The sequence below is a fragment of the Stegastes partitus genome, unplaced genomic scaffold (genome assembly GCF_000690725.1).
Source record: "Stegastes partitus isolate 25-593 unplaced genomic scaffold, Stegastes_partitus-1.0.2 Scaffold180, whole genome shotgun sequence".
Taxonomy (NCBI): Eukaryota; Metazoa; Chordata; class Actinopteri; family Pomacentridae; genus Stegastes; species Stegastes partitus.
Window position 1 is genome coordinate 4,391 of NW_007577911.1, and position 18,009 is coordinate 22,399.

General features: G+C 42.2%; 1 long non-coding RNA gene across 1 annotated transcript; it reads right to left on the bottom strand.

Moving 5' to 3' along the window:
- Positions 1-4,065: 4,065 nt before the first annotated feature.
- On the bottom strand, positions 4,066-17,519 carry LOC103356010 (uncharacterized). Its single transcript, XR_520119.1, has 3 exons — positions 17,408-17,519; positions 17,082-17,083; positions 4,066-4,078 (listed from the first exon to the last, which is right to left on the bottom strand). It is a non-coding gene; the product is annotated as an uncharacterized LOC103356010 (long non-coding RNA).
- Between the last annotated feature and the right edge of the window lie 490 nt (positions 17,520-18,009).

Below are 18,009 nucleotides of genomic sequence, written 5' to 3' on the forward strand. Positions count from 1 at the left end.
CAACAAAATGGAGCAATCAATAGCCCTGTCAATGCATATTATGGGCATATTCGTGTTGTTTTAAGGTCGGCTTCAAAAGATGTGAATGCATCCTTTTCCTGATAATACTGACCTTGTTGTCACACGTGTAGCGGACACAGCTTGGCTCTCTCTGAAATGCCAAGCGAGGGGCGCACCAGGTAACGAGCACTGTTTTTATTTAAGTTCTGGATCCCACTTGTTCTCAGGAAGAACCACCATTAATGTCAAAAAAGAGAATTACAGCAGAAGCCTGTTGTGATCAACCTCACCATCAGTATTCCACTGGAGAAATGGTGATGCATGCACTTTCTTACAGCATGGACGCTCATACCTCCTGCAGAGACATGAAACAACAAGTGGGACACCAACACTTCGGAAACAACAACTTCAAAGGCACAGTGACTCTCATTGAGGTGTCAACAGTCCTGTTTTTCTTCTTTCTATGGATACTCTCCCCAACCCTTACCAACACTTCTGTTCCCCAACTGTGACCCCAGTGAGCAGGAGGGGGTCGCTGATAAGCAGACAGTCATGAAACTTAGCCTGCATACTAGTGGGGGTCTAGAAAGGTCTCACACGTTTACATTTATACATATACGGGCTAGATCACTGTTTTTCCGATCTCTGTTTGGTATGTTGATAACTATACTGATCTCAATAAGAAGTCTTTGTATCACCGATCCAAAAATCACATCTGTAGGTGGTATGAGGGCCGAGATAACTTTTTACTAGAATGCTTCTGTCATGGGACCCACAGCGACATCTAGCGACAGTAAATGGTCCGGTGAGGTCGGGACTACATCACCGTTAACACTCATGTTCGCGCTGACTCATGTTAACCCCCCCGGACCGTAGAGAATGCAAGTAGGAAAATGATTTTGTTCGCTTGCTTCTTTTCTTTGTTTGCATTTTTTTTTCATCTTTTTAGATCTTTTCATTTTTGTAGTTCTTCGTTTTAGCTGTTGACTTTGTTTTGTTAAGATAGTGCTCACCTTCATTTAAAGTTCTAATTTAGACCCTTGATTCTGTCGAACCAAACCGACAAGAATCAGTAGAAATAAAGTTTTTGTAACAGATCAATTACACCGCGCCTTCGCTCTCAGTTTTCCAAAACCTTTTTTTTTGTGTTTTTCGGCTAATACCGGCGGAAAACACAACGAGAGCCACCGTTAATAGTAAAGTCATTTTTTATCAACCCAGAGGAGCGTGCACACCACACGCAGGATGCCGGCTGCCCACCGACAGAACCGCCCCTGTATGCTGACGTTGGAAGCCGCTGATGGCCTCCAACACTGCACCACTAAGAGCTCCATGACAGAACTCGTTGCCATGGCAACTTCACGACGCTTCGGGAGGAAACAGCCTGAGTCCGTCGTGAAAAGGTGCCGGTTCACCAACAGCTGTTCCAGCCAAAGGAGACTCCGTTCCCATCAGTGCTGCACAAAGTAGGCAAAGCCAACCTTCCTACCTGCTCCTGATCGGGTTGATGTTGTAACCATTTAACAGCTGATAAGCGTATTGATCATAAACCAAATTATTAATCACTACCGTTCCATTGTTTATTAACCATCCTGCTCTCACCATTATCCTCATCATTTGACTGGGTAATCTGACAACACATCTATTACACACACTCTGATTTCATTGTTTATAGCTCACGTGTATTATAATAGTGGAATAGTTAATAAACCTTTCTTATTTAGACCAATTCATGGTTTTGTGTCTTTCTTTGTGTGGGAACTGAGGGCAATTTAATCAGAGCTTCCCTCTTTCAGATAACAGACTGATAAACGTGATTTCAAATAAAGTCTCTTTGAGATTTCCTTTAAAATAATTCCTCAGTGAACTGAGGTGGTGCCCCTAAATCAACGAGTACAACTGAACTACAAAGTGTAGCTCCACCACACGCCACACATGTGTCTTTTAAAAGCTCCTCCTGTTCACAAACCCTTCAACAGACTCAAAACCGGAGAGATTCCTGCTGAGTAGCAACCTTTAAAGTGCAACAAAAAGTCAGAACATTCATTCATGTATTGCATATCTTCCAGTTTGCATTTTCCAACAACGTGCTGCAGCTTATTACTGAACTGATTTGTGGGCAAATGTACCAACACACAACAATATGATAGTGACAAAAGAAAAAGATGTTAGCAACATGTTTTGATGACTGTGGTAATTTGTTTGTGTTTAAATGAACGATTATATCATAAAATGAATTGTTTTCAAATGGGCAGTGTGCTAATGAAGTGTGCTGACACCATTATGGAAGCTGCATTACTGCTATGTCATATAAACTGGTAATAATAGAAAAACTCAAAATTTATGTTTATCGATATAAAAATATTATGAAAGATTAGTTTTAATTGGGCTCTTGCATTCCCTCCCTACTCGCCCACTAGAACTGTGCTGGTGTCTATCAAACAGTTCATTTGTGAGGCCACCAGATGAATTATTGATGCACTATTAGGATCACTCTGCTTTGAAAAACACAGCCATCTCAGCAGATAAATATGCAACGAAAGAAATCATTACACAGTCCAGCCAAGCTTGACTGCTATGAAGTTCAGCAAAGTGCAACAGCAGTCAAGCCCATGTGTCTATAAAATCCCCTGGATCAATTGAAGAAATCAGAGACAAATCCCAATTGGAATAGCACGGCTGTTCTGCAAAAAGTAAGTCACTAGGCGAAATTGATTACTTGACATTCCTACTTAACCCCACACGTCAAGCCAAGCCTTATGGATTATCATAACACTTATGGACAATCACTCACACAAATAGTGTTCTGGCCAGCCTGAGAATCAGTAATAGTTATGTCCAGCACAGCAGATACCACAGCTGTGGTGGACAACAGTGTGATTTAATCACAAACTACCAGCTTAGGCCACAATATCAGCCTGCTTCCAGCCTCTCCAGACCACAGAGTACATACAGAGGTGTTTGAACAATTAACTTCCTATCTCTCACAGAACTGTTGCATAAGCCTCCCCTGGTTTAACTCGCCTACTCACAGAATCCATATTGCCTCTGAGACTGTCAAAATGTGAATAGTTGGCTTGGGTGCCAGAATTATCAACATTTAGTGTTTTTAAAGTGAAAACTGTTGAATAGCAACTATATATTTATCCGACAGTGTATTGTAATGAAGTCAGTGTCAATCATCCTGTAATGGAAAAGGAATGCGGAACGATGATCTGACAGCAGACCTTGATTACCTCTAATTCAGGCCAGAAAAGCTCTCAAAAGGAACTATAAACAGGCATTTACAACATTATGGAAGGAATGTTTAAAATACAAACTCACCAGATGGAAGGTTGTATAAACGAGGTCACTGCTGTCATTAGTACTGTTGTTGCAACATTACAGCAACCAATGACTGTAATGGAAGCACTGAAAGCACCGCCGCTTAGCAGCACTTCAGTCGAAGGGTGAGGAAAAAATCCATTACCATCTTTGATTTTCAGACAAGAAAAATGACAGCGTCAGTGGTTTTTAGTCCACTAACATCTGTTGAGGGTCATTTGGCAAAGTCATCTAACAGCCATAGGAATCGTGCCTCATGTTCTTGGGGAGCAGAGGACAAAACAGTGTGGCACTGTCAGCGTGGATGGACGGCCAACAAAATGTTGTACTTGGTACAAGAGAACAAAGTCTGTCCCTGGGAATGACAACTTTACAACTTTGAATTACATTTAACACGGAATAGCTCAGCATTAGCATATTGCAACACAATGATTGAGGCTGATTTTTGGTCTCAATCAATCAATCAATCAATCAATCAATCAATCACTATCACATTAAATAGACAGGAGCGTTGTAGCATCAGGTGATGCTGGCACATCATACCTCCTATTTCTCTATTTTATTCCGTAATAGTAGTCCTGACTAATGGAGTTATCTAGTTATAGATGACAGGTTTCCTGCTATCACATGGTGATAATCTATAATATGTAATGTATATGTGAGACCCACAATGATTTTTTATTTTTATTTTTATCATTTCTGTCTCGGATCAGGTTGGAGGCTCAAGTACAAGGCAAGGAAACACAGCACACAACTTTAAATACAATAATTTATGACAAATATGTACAAGATATTTACAAGAAGTCTAACAGAGGTCAACAGGAAGTGACAGGGCTGGGATGGTTACCTGGGGGGACAACTCAGGGGGTCAAAACCAGACTGGTGGGCAAATTACAAGGAAAAAGGACAAAAGCAAAACAATACACTATCAGACTGCACAGACTTAGGCGTACATAGATTTAGCAACTAACCAGGACTTGGTAACTACAAAACTAGAAAGGTGTGGGTTACGGAAATAACACGTCACTGAGCACGGCACAAGAACTACACAAGGTCCGATGAGGTTGGTGACACAAATCAGAATTATTACTCACGACACTACGAGACAACAACCAGAACGGGGGGCAGCTTAGTTGGCAACTGGGGAAGAAAAAGAGGCCGAGGGAATGTGGATGGAGCGTGGCGTTTGAGGTGCAGCTTTGTACGGTGTCCTCAGCAGGTGCAGGCCCGATGTGGTTTCTGGCACGGAGATCCAGCAGAACCAAAGTGAAGTGGCATCCAGGAGAACGACAGGTACAACCAGTCATGTAGAGTTGGTGAAGGAGCAGGTAGGGGTTGTCAAAGACTGGACAAAGAAAGTACTCTGAGGAAACAACATGACGAACTCACAACAAGAACTAGGAGCTGGGTTGACTGAGTGTTACTCAACGGTCCGGCGTCGTGTAATGGTCTGAGCCAAGGTTTTATGGCGCAGTAGTACAGATTGAACAGGTAGACCACTCCCCGCTGTGGGTGTGCTCACTCAGGTGATTAACCAATGGCCTGCAGCGGCAACATGCCACACATACCCACTCTCACTTCCACAAGGGAAAGGAAAGGAGGGAGAAGGATGGGAAGGAGGGAAGGCTGCCAAGGAAGCAGAGCTGGATGTGGAGGGCATGACAATTTCATTATTATCAGTTGTTGTGAACAATGTGTTCATTTGCATTCGCAACTGAAAAGTTTCAGTTGGTAATCTGTGGGTACAAGTAGTAATACTAGACAGACGCTTTGGGCAGCGAGGAGGTCCTGTGGGAAAGACACAGGAAAGCATCATTCAGTAACTCCCAGCAGCATGTAGCAGCATTGTGTTAGTGTGCTTGTGTTTCTGTGTTTGCAGGTGAGCAAAAATGGTTAAAGCACGTTTAAAACATAGTGACACAGACGTAGAACGATTGTTGTGAACTATCGGTAATGCAATACATACATGTATAAATACAGTAACAGAGAAACTTATTAATGAAGTAGTCTAGTTGTGAGTAGCAAGCTCTCTGCTGTCACATGCTGTTAATATATAATGTTGATGTATATTGGTCATTGCTCTACCACCTGACCCACAGCCGTCCCACAACTTTGTTTTGATTCCATTAACTATTACAACAGTCTTGTTTAACAGATGTTTTAGGTCTTCAATCGAGGGGATCACGTCAGCTGCTGTGGCTGTAGCTGAGCTGATGTCTTTAGTCTGCTGTTCACATGGGTCTATTTGTAGCATGTTTTCAGTTAAAGTCCATTCATATGTGCTTAGAAAAACAGAAAAAAACCTACTGCATAAGCTGCAAGCGCTCGCCTCTGCTCTGACAAACTTCTCAGCATGTAGTACGTGCTGTTCCATCTGGTGGGCACGTCTTGTTGTACCCTTGTGTCTTTTGTGCCTAGCTGTGTCTATAGGTCTTTAAGACGAGAGGTGGAAAGTTGAGAGTGCTTGAAATGGCCAACCATTTTCTTCTCTGGCTCAGCGCAGCCTCGTTTACGGCGAGCTGTAATGTGTGTGCCATATAGCCCAAGCTTTCAAGCCCACATTCCTCCTTAGCCTTGGTCATATTGCGTGCATTTTTCCTGAGCACAGCATGCACTTTGTCTTTTGTTAGACTCCACTTTTCAAGCATGGCTTCGAATGCTTGACATATCATTGTCACTGTATGCGATCTTCATCTAACCACTGAGCCGTTAGACAAAGCATACTGACTGGGCTCACATTGGATGTCCATATATCTGTGGTGAAGCTTAGTCCGTTCTTGTCAATCATATTATGAATGTGTGTGGTGACCAAATTGTACAAGGCAGGAAGGGACACATCTGAGAAGAAGCGGCGACTTGCAATGTGGCTCCAAATGTGCAATTAGCTTGTGAAAACCCGGATCCTCTACGACTGAAAAAGGCAGATCATCAAGTGCTATGAATTCAGTTATTCTGCTGTTTATGGCTTTAGCCTTTTCGCTGTCTCTGGGAAATGCCTGATGAATCGGGACCACCAGGCTCCGTGTTGTTCTGGTGACAATAGCTGTTGCGGCTGCTTTATAGTCTTTTGAAATAGCTTTGCCGCAATGACGACTTCTCAGATGAGCTATAAGATTTGTTGTGTTAAAACTTGTCGTGTTCTTCCCTTCTCTCGGAATCCTTGCTAAACACGTTTTCTAAACAGTGATGCTCTTGTCATCCGATGCCACCGAGAAGAACATCCATACTGGTGAGGACATGCCAGCTCCTGTGTCTAGTCGGGTCAGTCAGGTATGCACGCTCTGCACGTGGCAGATGACGTCAGGAGTGTTTAAAGGCGCAACACTCCAACAAGCAATTTTACAAAGCCTTTTACACTATTGGTTCAATTTATCAGATAAATCAATTTATCGGACTGATAAAAAAATCATTTCGCCCCATATTGGCCGATCATTTATCGGGCCGATAATTATCGTGCATCCAGAATTCAAATTGTTTCTCATCTATCTTGTTTATTGCCAAATAAAGTTGGAAGGGAAAATCTTTCATCTGACTGTCAAAACTGTAAGCACTTGTGACCCAAAAAAGGATCTTTCAAACGGTAATAATTTGTTGGTTCCTTCCCACCGTTGCCGACCGCTTGCTCAGAGGGAGTCCAAAGGCAACTTTGAATTGTTGGGTTCTCTGTTTAAATTTTTAAGGTCTTCCTGTTACTACGCTAAGCACTGTGAGATAGCATATGTTGTGAATTGTACTATATAAATTGAATTGAATTGAATTGAATTAATCAAGTTGATTTAGTGGGCTGCAGGGTGGAACGGCGGTTAGCATCGTTGCCTCTCAGCAAGAAGGTCGCTGGTTCACATCCTGGGGGAGAACATCCGGGATCTTTCTCCATGTTCTCCCCGTGCAGCGTGGGTTCTCTCCGGGTTCTCCAGCTTCCTCCCACAGTCCAAAACCATGCTGAGGTTAATTGGTGATTCTAAATTGTCCATAGGTGTGAATGTGAGTGTGCTTGGTTGTCTGTCTCTAAGTGTAGCCCTGTGATAGACTGGTGACCTGTCCAGGGTGTCTCCTGCCTTCACCCTGAGTCAGCTGGGATAGACTCCAACCCCCCACGACCTTAGTGAGGATTAAGCGGTGTATAGATGATGGATGGATGGAAGTTGATTTTGTGCTCTGATCTCTGGGCATAAGCACACACAGAATTTACAGTTCCATTTACATTTTGTACTTTTGTCTAATCTGACCTTTGACATGAGGATTATTACTGCTCCATGTGCTCTAACATCCAGAAGTTACAGCAAAGATACAGGAAGTACAGGGCATGCCTGACCTTAAATGTGATTGTTAGCTTCAAAAAGTAAAGTGAAAGGTGTCTGGCTGGGACCTCAGAAATCCACCCCTCTGCTCAGTAAACCATAAATTTCAACCAAAACTCTACTCATTTGCCTCATTGTGTGAAGATCCACTAGGCTATATATGCCTCCATGCATATTTCAGCTGTCTACACTGGTGCTGTAGTCCTGACAGTAACTCAGCTTCACCTGCCACTTTCAGTCCCAGACCAGACACGGGCAGATATTTCATGCAGCTGCACCGAAAACCGAAAAATAAAGTAGCCCCAATACTTCTTATGATTTATGCAAACGGGCCTCCCAGAGAATAAATTGCAGTGTGTCAAATTAGTTTCCTGTATGCCAGAAAAGAGCAACAAGCCTTCTATTCCAGCACTTGTTCGGCGGTATTGCTAGGGAGAAGAAAAAAAAACCCAAAACAATTGTTGCAATATTTCAGCATTCTTGTAACTGCGCTGAAATCTAGCTGGAGAAAGAGGGGATGATTTTCAACAGACTAGTTTTGTTGGCAGCAGTGAGAAAGTGAGTGAAAGATGAATATGCCTGGGGCTCCAACTCCAGGGACCTCAGGGAAGAGAGTGGCATATTTAATGCCAACATTTTCATGCATTTTTATTCACCACCAGCATCTCTTGTACTGCATACAAAAGCGCCCCCCTAGTCTTATTAATCCACATGTAAATTTAGTGTCAGTTCTCTTTCATAGGGACTGCACAGGGATTTGCTATGACTCCAAGAAGAGAATGGCAGATGTGAGGGTAAGGAACTGTAAAAATATGTCTGCGTGTGCTTTTGGGCTTAAAAAAAAAAAAAGAAAGAAATCCCACAATGTGGAGGTGGATTGCATTGTCTAAGTTGTACAGTTTAGGATGTGCGATGCACCTTAGATAGAAGGTGGGAATAGAGGGATGGGGTGGTATTTAGGGGAGAGCTGTGTTAGTGCTGCAGAGCGGAGCACGGGGAAAGCTTGTTGCCTGCTAATGAAACCCTGAGTTGACGAATGCTGTGTCCATGTGCTTGAATGTTTTCCAGTCACAGTTAATCTTTTTCATGGTAAATGACGATTCCACCCGAGAGAGATGGATGAATGGCCTGACTTTTTATGACATTTATTTGTGTTTGCTGTTTGGCATGATAATCACCGCAAGCCATCTGATAGGCAAGCAATCAAATCAGACCCCACTAACAGCGAGGTCACGCAAGGAGGGATTTCGTCTCATTGTTCTAATCGTGTTCTGCTCAAAGCTTTAGCTTCGTGTCTAATTAGCTGGTAAATAATATGATTGCGAGTGCTGATCTAAGGTTGCAGACAGCTCGACGATGTTCAAGTTTTAGCGAGCATGAGCAAGATATTAGTTGACACAGCTGGCTTTGTTCATGTAAGCGCAGCAGATTACAGGAGAAGCGGCGTGAGGGATAAAGTTTTAAAACACATCCTGTCATCTTACTGTATGTGTAAATCATAGGTGTGCTGAAGGGAGCTCATAAATTAAAGGTAATAATAATTTGCTTAACGGAGGCTATAAATGTTGGCTCCCTTTTATCCTTAGGCATCAGGTTGCATGAGAGGCTTAGCATACAAATGACTCACAGACATCCAAACGTATCGTCTAACTGGGGCTTAGCTTGTAGAGCCCAAGGCAAGAAGCCTGCAGTTTACTCTTTTCAAAAGCACCTAAAGGAGAAGTATTATAGATTCAGGCCAATTCACATCCTGCTTTAAAGTTTAAAAATATTAATTTTAGATCATTTTCTTCTTTAATCTGTTGAACAGACTTGCTGCTCTATTCTAAGTGGGAAATAAGAATGAACACAGCAACTAAGTTAGAGGTACAGTGTTTCATGTTTTAACATTAATGTTCAGTGTGCTTTTGTTCATAATCTTCCTCTACTTGTTCCTTTTTTCTCTTTTCCACTATTTGTTATACCTTAAACTTGCTCTCCTGACACTGATTAAATCTCGAAACAATGATTTCTGTTCATCAAAATGACCTTTAGATTTTCTTTCCTTGAAAATTGTAACTTCATGCCCATAGATGCAACATCCATCCATCCATTATCTATACACCGCTTAATCCTCACTAGGGTATCGGGAGGCTGGAGTCTATCCCAGCTGACTCAGGGTGAAGGCAGGGGACACTTAGAGACAGACAACCAAGCACACTCATATTCACACCTACGGACAATTTAGAATCACCAATTAACCTCAACATGTTTTTGGATTGTGGGAGGAAGCCGGAGAACCCAGAGAGAACCCACGCTGCACGGGGAGAACATGCAGAATGATCCGGGACACGAACCGCCACCTTCTTGCCGACCACCGAGTCACCGTGCAGCCTGCGAATGCAACATCCAGAGCGTAAATACAGCAGCATCGCCAGTGAAAGTGGAACACCGGTGCTGTTGGCCATGCTGTTGTGTTTTTTGTTGCTAGCAAACATGTGAAGCGAACGTTACTCTCGTAGTATGTCACAGCGGGAGTCCCGTGAGACTGGAGCGGCCATATTTCGTAGCAGGGCTCCAATCAACCGATTCATAACTTTACAACCGGACATCGACCTCTCTACTGTAGATAAAAATCGACCCAGAGGCCCAACGATCAATGTATTCATATAAAGTTAAAATCGATTTCTGGTTCGTATCTGTGAATCTTTACACGGTTAATGTTAATGCATCCAAACCAAAACCAAAACCAAAAGCACAACACTTTTTAAAAGAATGACAAGTCCTTTTGGAAAATTAAACCACATTCCCAGCAAGTAACATATTGTCCTTGATTTTCACATCAGCTGAGTTTGGAGGTGTTTGGCAACTGACTAATGATTCATGTTCCTATTATTACAAACTCCTACCTCAATTGTAATCATAAAAAGTTAAAAAGCCTCACATATTTCATGCAAGATAATGCAGGAGTTGGATTAGCTTTGCAAATATGCCTATGTGTGATCAGTTGATGTAATCAAAGCAGTAGCTCATCTGAAAAACTGGTAATTTATAAACTAGGATCAAAGTGTGGAGTCTTTGCATCAGTCACAGTAAACTCATCCTGAGTGTGATTAAAAATAGTGCGATTACTGTCGGTGTAATGTGAGTACAGATGGCAAGGAAAAAAAACCAAGGTAGAATAGAGAGTGAGAAAATTAGATGGAAATGAGAAGCATAGATATGATTCATTATCGAGGATGAATAAGATTAAATGCTGGCTAAGGAAGTGTTTTGACTGAGAAGAATAAATGGTGGACAGTTGGGGGTCAAATGAAACACTGATGGATCTAATGCATGTGCGATGGCTGGGCAAACCCATTTCAGGACTATTTAACGAAACTTGATTATTTCAAAGCCACTTTTCGGAGCATCTGTTCAAATACAAGTTGTCCGCAAATGTTGGCACTATTAATACTTGCAGTATTAAATCGTGCCCCCACTTACAATGTTCGTCTTTGTGATCAATAATTGAGTTGTCCCTGCAAGTCACAAACTGTACCATTCAGTGGAACCGTTCACAAAGGCTTCTGTGCTCGGAGCAGAGTATTACGACGTGCATAATGGTCCTGCTGAATCCTAATGCAATGGCGCCTCAGATCTACATGCATCAAATAAAAGATGAGCAGAGTATCAGAATAACCTCCACCATCAGAGGTATATTGGAAAGAGAAAACTAAAACTAAAAATTCAGCACCAGAAGCTCATGGCACTGTTATATTTTCTTCGTCATGATGTTAAATTAAGCTGGTAGCTATGTTTCCTGTCTGAGTGCTCTGCTACTTGGTCCCTACAGTGTCCACAAAAATACAAAATATAGAAAATCTTTTGCTGTTTAATACAAAAAGTGAAAGTAAAAATCCATCCAGTCGTTCCATCAGATCAAAATAGCCTGTTGCCTTGTGAAATTTTCTTTTATTTGTTGTTAAACACAAACCTGCAGTGGTACCAATACTGGGACTGGTTTTTAAAACTAAAACCAACACGTCCCTGTACGAGCCACAGCAACAACAACAAAAACGATCGCCTGGTCTGATGCTTTGCTTGTGTTGGGATTTTTTTTTCTCTGCAGCAAATATCTCAGTTGTCAGCTTTCAGTTCAATAATTAACTAGCTCAGTGTGTAACATATAAACTTCGACAACCACTACAAGGTAGTATTTAATACTTAAATATTTCTGTAGCGTCAAAACTAGCTGCTTCGCTGAGCTCATACACTACCGCACAGTGGAAATTTAGAATATATACAACCTATAAACCAAATTATTATAGTTCTCTCATGATAAATCATTTTGCTTCCTTAACAAAACCCATTAAGCAGTTGCATGCTGTCCACGCCTGCTGTGCAAATATCCACTTCAGAGTGCACCAGTGTTTCCACTGAGACAAAGTCCAGTCCAATACTGTTCTCCTCATCCGATTCTACTATAATGCCAAACAGGTTTTTTTTCCCTGCCACACACCCAGAGGAGCAGTCGATGGAGCTGATTAGAAAACTGTCTGATGAGGGTGAAGGATGAGCCTCTAGACCTCCATAATGTGGATAGAGCCTGCAGACGAATCCACTTAACTTCATAAACAAACTCAATCAATTGCAACGATAAGATGGTCTGAGTTAGTCTTCTCTCCCAATACACCAGAGAAGACTGTAAGCTGTTTTCAGTTCAAGAATGTGAATATTTTTTTGGCAAAGATGGTAAAAAAAAACTTAGTTCTCAAAATAATTTCTCTCAGTAATTGTTATTGTAAAAAAAGGCAAAAGTTCCAATTCTGCTCCAAAAACAACAAAATCACATCCCAGTCAAACAGCTGGTACGGTGTGAGACAGACAGATAAGCCAACCAATCATTGTTTTATAGGTAAGACATGGTCTGACAAGACCAGCTGTGTTGTGTGATCAGCTAAAGCAACTATCTTGTGAATTCAGCTGTATTTTAATGCAGTGAAATGTGGGTTGCTCTCACTTAAAGCCCAGGATAAAGTTACACGAGCACCAAATTAGCCATCTTTGGCTGAGTCGCCCATATGGAGATAAAAAAGGGAGGAATGGTTTTATGTTTTTTTTTTCCTTTGAGGCTGCATACATACAAGTAGCTCAAAACTGTTAATGATCACAAAATGACATCTACATATCAACCAAACCAGGCTTGCCTCCATAGGACACAGCGGTTGTTGTTGAGTCTTTTGAGGTTGTGGGAATGAGCAGTGAAAAATGGGATAACCATGGAAATCTTCTTCTAGCTTGTGACGTTAGCGTCAACCTATGCTTGTGAACAAACTAAAGAATTTCAACTGACAAACTCATGTAGCTGATAGAAGCAGACTTTGTTATAAATGGTCTGCAGCTATTTTGGCCATTTTAACCTGAGCTTGGTTCAACAAAACATGTACCAATATGTTTCACATTCACACATTCACACACATTTACACAGTGGCAGAGGTGCCTGCCGACCATCAGGAGCAACTTGGGGTTCAGTGTCTTGCCCAAGGACACGCCAGAATTGTGGAGTCAGTTTATGTTTCTTAGGAAGCTTCATTCTTAGTTGGAAATGGGCTAATAACTAAGAAAATCATTTCAATCATCGTGTAAGGTTTTAACAATTGGAGAGCTCAGGGATCAAATAAAATAGCTGTTGTAAAATATGGGCTAATAGGTCAGAAAATATATTCATAAAACACTGTATGACATGTTGTTGTTGCTTCAGTCTAATTCAGCTGGCGACATTAAAGTGTTCAGTTGCTTCAGTAAGAAATGATTGTGGATGATTCAGTCAGACGTTCAAAATTTAAATGATTAAATTCATTGACCTGGTAAAGTTAATATAATAAACTTGCTATTTTAAATATTGCTTCTACAGTGTCCAGTTATCCATCTATCAGCTATACCCACTATACCTAGTCCTGTAGGGGGTCGCAGTCCATCTCAGCTGATGGCAGGGAGGAGGGATACTTCCAGGACAGACTGCTGTTTCATCACAGGGCTATAGCACAGACAGACAGACAGACAGACAGACAGACAGACAGACAGACAGACAGACAGACAGACAGACAGACAGACAGACAGACAGACAGACAGACAAGTATACACTCATGCTCATACCTGTGACCACCGTGCATGTCACTGGTGAAGCCAGAGCAAGCCCCAGGTGACAAGAAAATTCAAAAGTAGAACCCTCTTGCAGTGCTAACCACTACCCCACCGTGCTGGCCTGCACATGGTATTTTGAATTTAAAATGCTGTGGACAAAAGTATTCTCAATTTGACCCTTAAAATTCAATTTAAGATGAAACATAACCACAAGGTTCCAGACCAGAGTGTGAGGGAGAGCATGCTGAGCATCAGGAGACACATCAGACAGCTGAGGGTGGTAATGACCATGTGTAAGAGAGCTACTATTAAATGACCATGCCAGGAACAAAGGGATAAAGAGAACGGTAGATGCTGTGGACAATGGCGTTCTTAAGGGTACATTATGGAACTCATGCAAAATCAAAGTCTAAAAAGTATCTTTAAAACATTCTTTAAAACACAATTGCCTGGGGCCCCGTCAGAAAAGGGCCCCCCCAAATGGCTATACTTTGATTCATTTTGCAGTGACAACCATGACCCCCCTTAAACCTATGCAGGCCCCTATACAGTGTATTGAAAGTGGTGCCCCACAACCCCACCTAGTGGGGCTCCCCTCCAGCTACTGCTTACCGTCCTGTCTGGTTGCCTGATAAACAAAGTGAACATTCAGCACAATGAAGCAACACTTGTCAGGTTTCCAGAAAAGGAAGAAGAGACAGGAAGAGGAGGAAAAACGTCAACAAGAAAGTGGTAGGTGGGTATCCATCCATCCATCCATTATCTATACACCGCTTAAACCTCACTAGGGTTGTGGAGGGCTGGAGTCTGTCCCAGCAGACTTAAGGCAAAGGCAGGAGACACCCTGGACAGGTCACCAGTCTATCACAGGGCTACACTTAGAGACAGACAACCAAGCACACTCACATTCACACCTACAGACAATTTAGCATCACCAATTAACCTCAGCATGGTTTTGGACCCCGTGGGAGGAAGATCCCGGGTGTCCTCATCGGGATGCGAACTGGCGACCTCCTAGCTGTGAGGCAACAGTGCTGACCACTGACCCCCGTAGGTGGATATGTTACTGATAAATGCACAAGAAGGTTAATTTCAGTTCATAAGTAACTTACAGGTGTCGAGCACATTAGCATGTCATTCTCATCTTCTGTTAATTGCAGATGAGCTCACAGTAGCATAAGTCACTTTTGGGGTATGGGAGGCCTCCATGTATTTCTTTGCCTGGGGCCTCTCGGAGCCTAGGATCGCCTCTGACTCATGCTGAACCAAACCCAAAAGATAGTGTACAGTGCAGACTTGGTGACTAAATGAGTTGGGACAGACAGAAAGAACAACAGAGGACATGGAGACAAACAGGGAGGAGAGCAACAGCCCCGCAGAATGTTTGTGCCCATCCCTACAAGTATGAAATATGGATTTACAGTACCGCTGGCCTCTAAACACTATGCGTTAACCAGCTGCTATACTGTTGATAAAATCATTTTATCTTCACAATGGCATCTGACAAAATCGATATAAATCCAGATTAAGAACAACTCTGTTGTGTATTGGTTCACATATATTGCTATTTGAAAAACCTTTACTGCTACACAGCATTTCTCCTAACTGGGCTGGCTTTGGACAAGGCTTTGAAATAGCTTAGTTTACTCCATACATACTGAAACACCAAGCTGGCGTCCAGGACTACACACTCTTGGAGGCTGTTTTGGAAAAGCTCCGCTTTGCTGAGAAAAAAAAGCTATTTCAGTTTTGACAGAGGACTGAAACCGAGGGAAAAAGATGCTTTTATAAATTTAACCATCTATGGACACCTGCAATAAAGACACACAATTTACAAGCAATGTCAAGACCGTCATCTCCTTAAAAATAACATGTTTAACTTTTTTTTTACAACTTTGTTCTTGGACATGAGCAGATTTGGCCACCAGGTCTCGTCCTGTGGGTGCCAAGAAGGAAATAATGTTTAAGTGTTTCCTTAAACCTTGACCAAGGTGCTCACATTTAATTCAATTTTCAAATCATATTTATTTATATAACGCCAATTTACAACACATACCATCTCATAGCACTTAACACAGTAAGGAGAAGACCGTACACATTTAGAATGGAGAAACCCAACAAATCCAAAGGTTCCATTGGATTCCCTTTGAGCAAGAACATGGTCACAATGGGAAGCAACAAAAAAACCTCCTCTTTAGCAGGAAGGACAAGAAAACGTTCCAGATCCAGAGATACCTGCAGAGAGAACAAACACGGACAACAGAGAGAAAACACAAAGCTAACAACATGTAATGGAAGAGAGAGGAGGAGCTCAGTGCATCATGTGAGTCCTCTGGCAGTCTAAACCTATAGCAGCATAACTAGGGGGCAGCTCGGGTGATGCTGAGCAGCCCTTACTATCAGCTTTATCAAAGAGGAAAGTTTTAAGTCTAATCCTAAAAGTAGAGAGGGTTTTCTGCCGTTGCATCTCACCAGTCCTGGTCCATGTTGATGGCAGATCAGGAAACAGCTCCATTTTTGTAAGACACTGACAAAATGATCAGAAATCCTTTGTATGAAACATTCTGAAAGGCAATAATGAATCAGCATTTTGACACAGAAAATGAAATTATTTGACAAAATAAGAAAATATTTAGTTGGCCATATTAAAGCCTTCTAAATAAAAGCTTTTTAAAAGTTCTCAAGTTTCTTTGAAAGACTGCCTGGAGAGGATTTTTGAGAGAGTAAAACGGTTTCACTAGAATTGCCTCATTTCTCTGTAAACAGAAACTTCTGCCAGCAAAATAGTTTTTAAGAGAAAAAAATCTTCTATAACAACATTGTATGCAGTTTCCAAAATGGGACTCTGTTGTGTGTATGAACACGTGCAATAGCTGACAGGTTGAATTTATTTGCCTTTTAAGGATCTATATAGGTGTGTGTCTGTGGATCTGAGCTCATCTAAGTGTCCCCTCCTCATCTTCCTCAGGAAAGTGGACCGATTATATCAGAACTCCTCCTTTTACCAAAAAGGATATAAAAATATTACCTGTTATCCCTTCCGATAACACTCGGTTTACAATTTGCAATCCCAAAGCCACAAGTGTACTTAGTATACCGCCGGTGACCTGACCATCGGTATGACTGAGATAATTTCCCGTCCATCCCCCTGAAAGAGAAGCTGCAGTAAGAGCAATGTGTTTTCTGTGCCAAGCCATTTGTGGAAATAATTTTAGAGAAAGACCTGCGGTGATAATCTGTCCTTATTTGACTACTGATGAGCCTCGCTGCACTGGATAAGGGGTCTGTTTATTTATTTCAGGATCCAAAGTGTCAAGTAGGATTTAACTCAGGGAACCAAGAAAGACACACTTCTTCGGTTACAGTCCGTATTATGTGCTTCTTCAGAATCAGACGCTTCATCTGTCTGTATTAATGGTGCCAGATTTGTTGCTCTGAGGGTGAACGTAGTCTTTGCCGTTTAGTGTTCTGATGCTGAAGGAAGTGGGTCACTGCTTTGTGCTCCTTGGCAGCTCGGCCCCGTCGTTGCTGTTTGTTTCTGCTGTTTGTGAAGCGAGTTTGAAGACTTTGTGTCGTAGCTTCTGAGGCTAACTACTTGTTTAAACTCGGTGTATACCTAGCGAATGGGGACCTTCAGGCAGGTATTCTTGTTGAGGAGATGTATTTGGTGCTTCTACCGGGCGGCTGTGGCTCCGGTGGTAGAGCTGGTTGTCCTCCAGTGGCAAGGTTGGCGGTTCAATCCCCCGCCTCTCCACAGTCGAAGTGTCCTTGGGCAAGACACTGAACCTGAAGTTGCTTCCAATGGCAGGCAGGCTGCACCTTGCATGGCAGCTCTGTCGCCATTGGGTGAATGGGTGAATGAGAAACACATTGTAAAGCGCTTTGGGTGAAAGCGCTATATAAGTGCACACCATTTACCATTTAGAAGGGAAGGACTAGAACCTCTGCCCATAGGTCAGAGAGAAAAGAGAGAGAATGATAGGAGTGTCTGTTTGTCTGTTACAGTTTAATTTAAACTACACACAGTGGCACCTACGCCGATGACTGTCTTAAAAACACAACAAATAAAACCAAGGGTTGATAAGCCAGTCGCATAAGAGGTCTTATAGTTTGCTGTTTTCAGGACTAAAGCTCTGCAGCCGTACTAGCAGCTGTGAGGCAATACAGCGGTACATTAAACTTGATGCAAAATGTATGCTGACTCACTCACAATGACAATGTTAAGGTGTTTGCACGAGCAGACGAAGCTGATGGAAACACAAGTTTTGCAGGTTTTCTG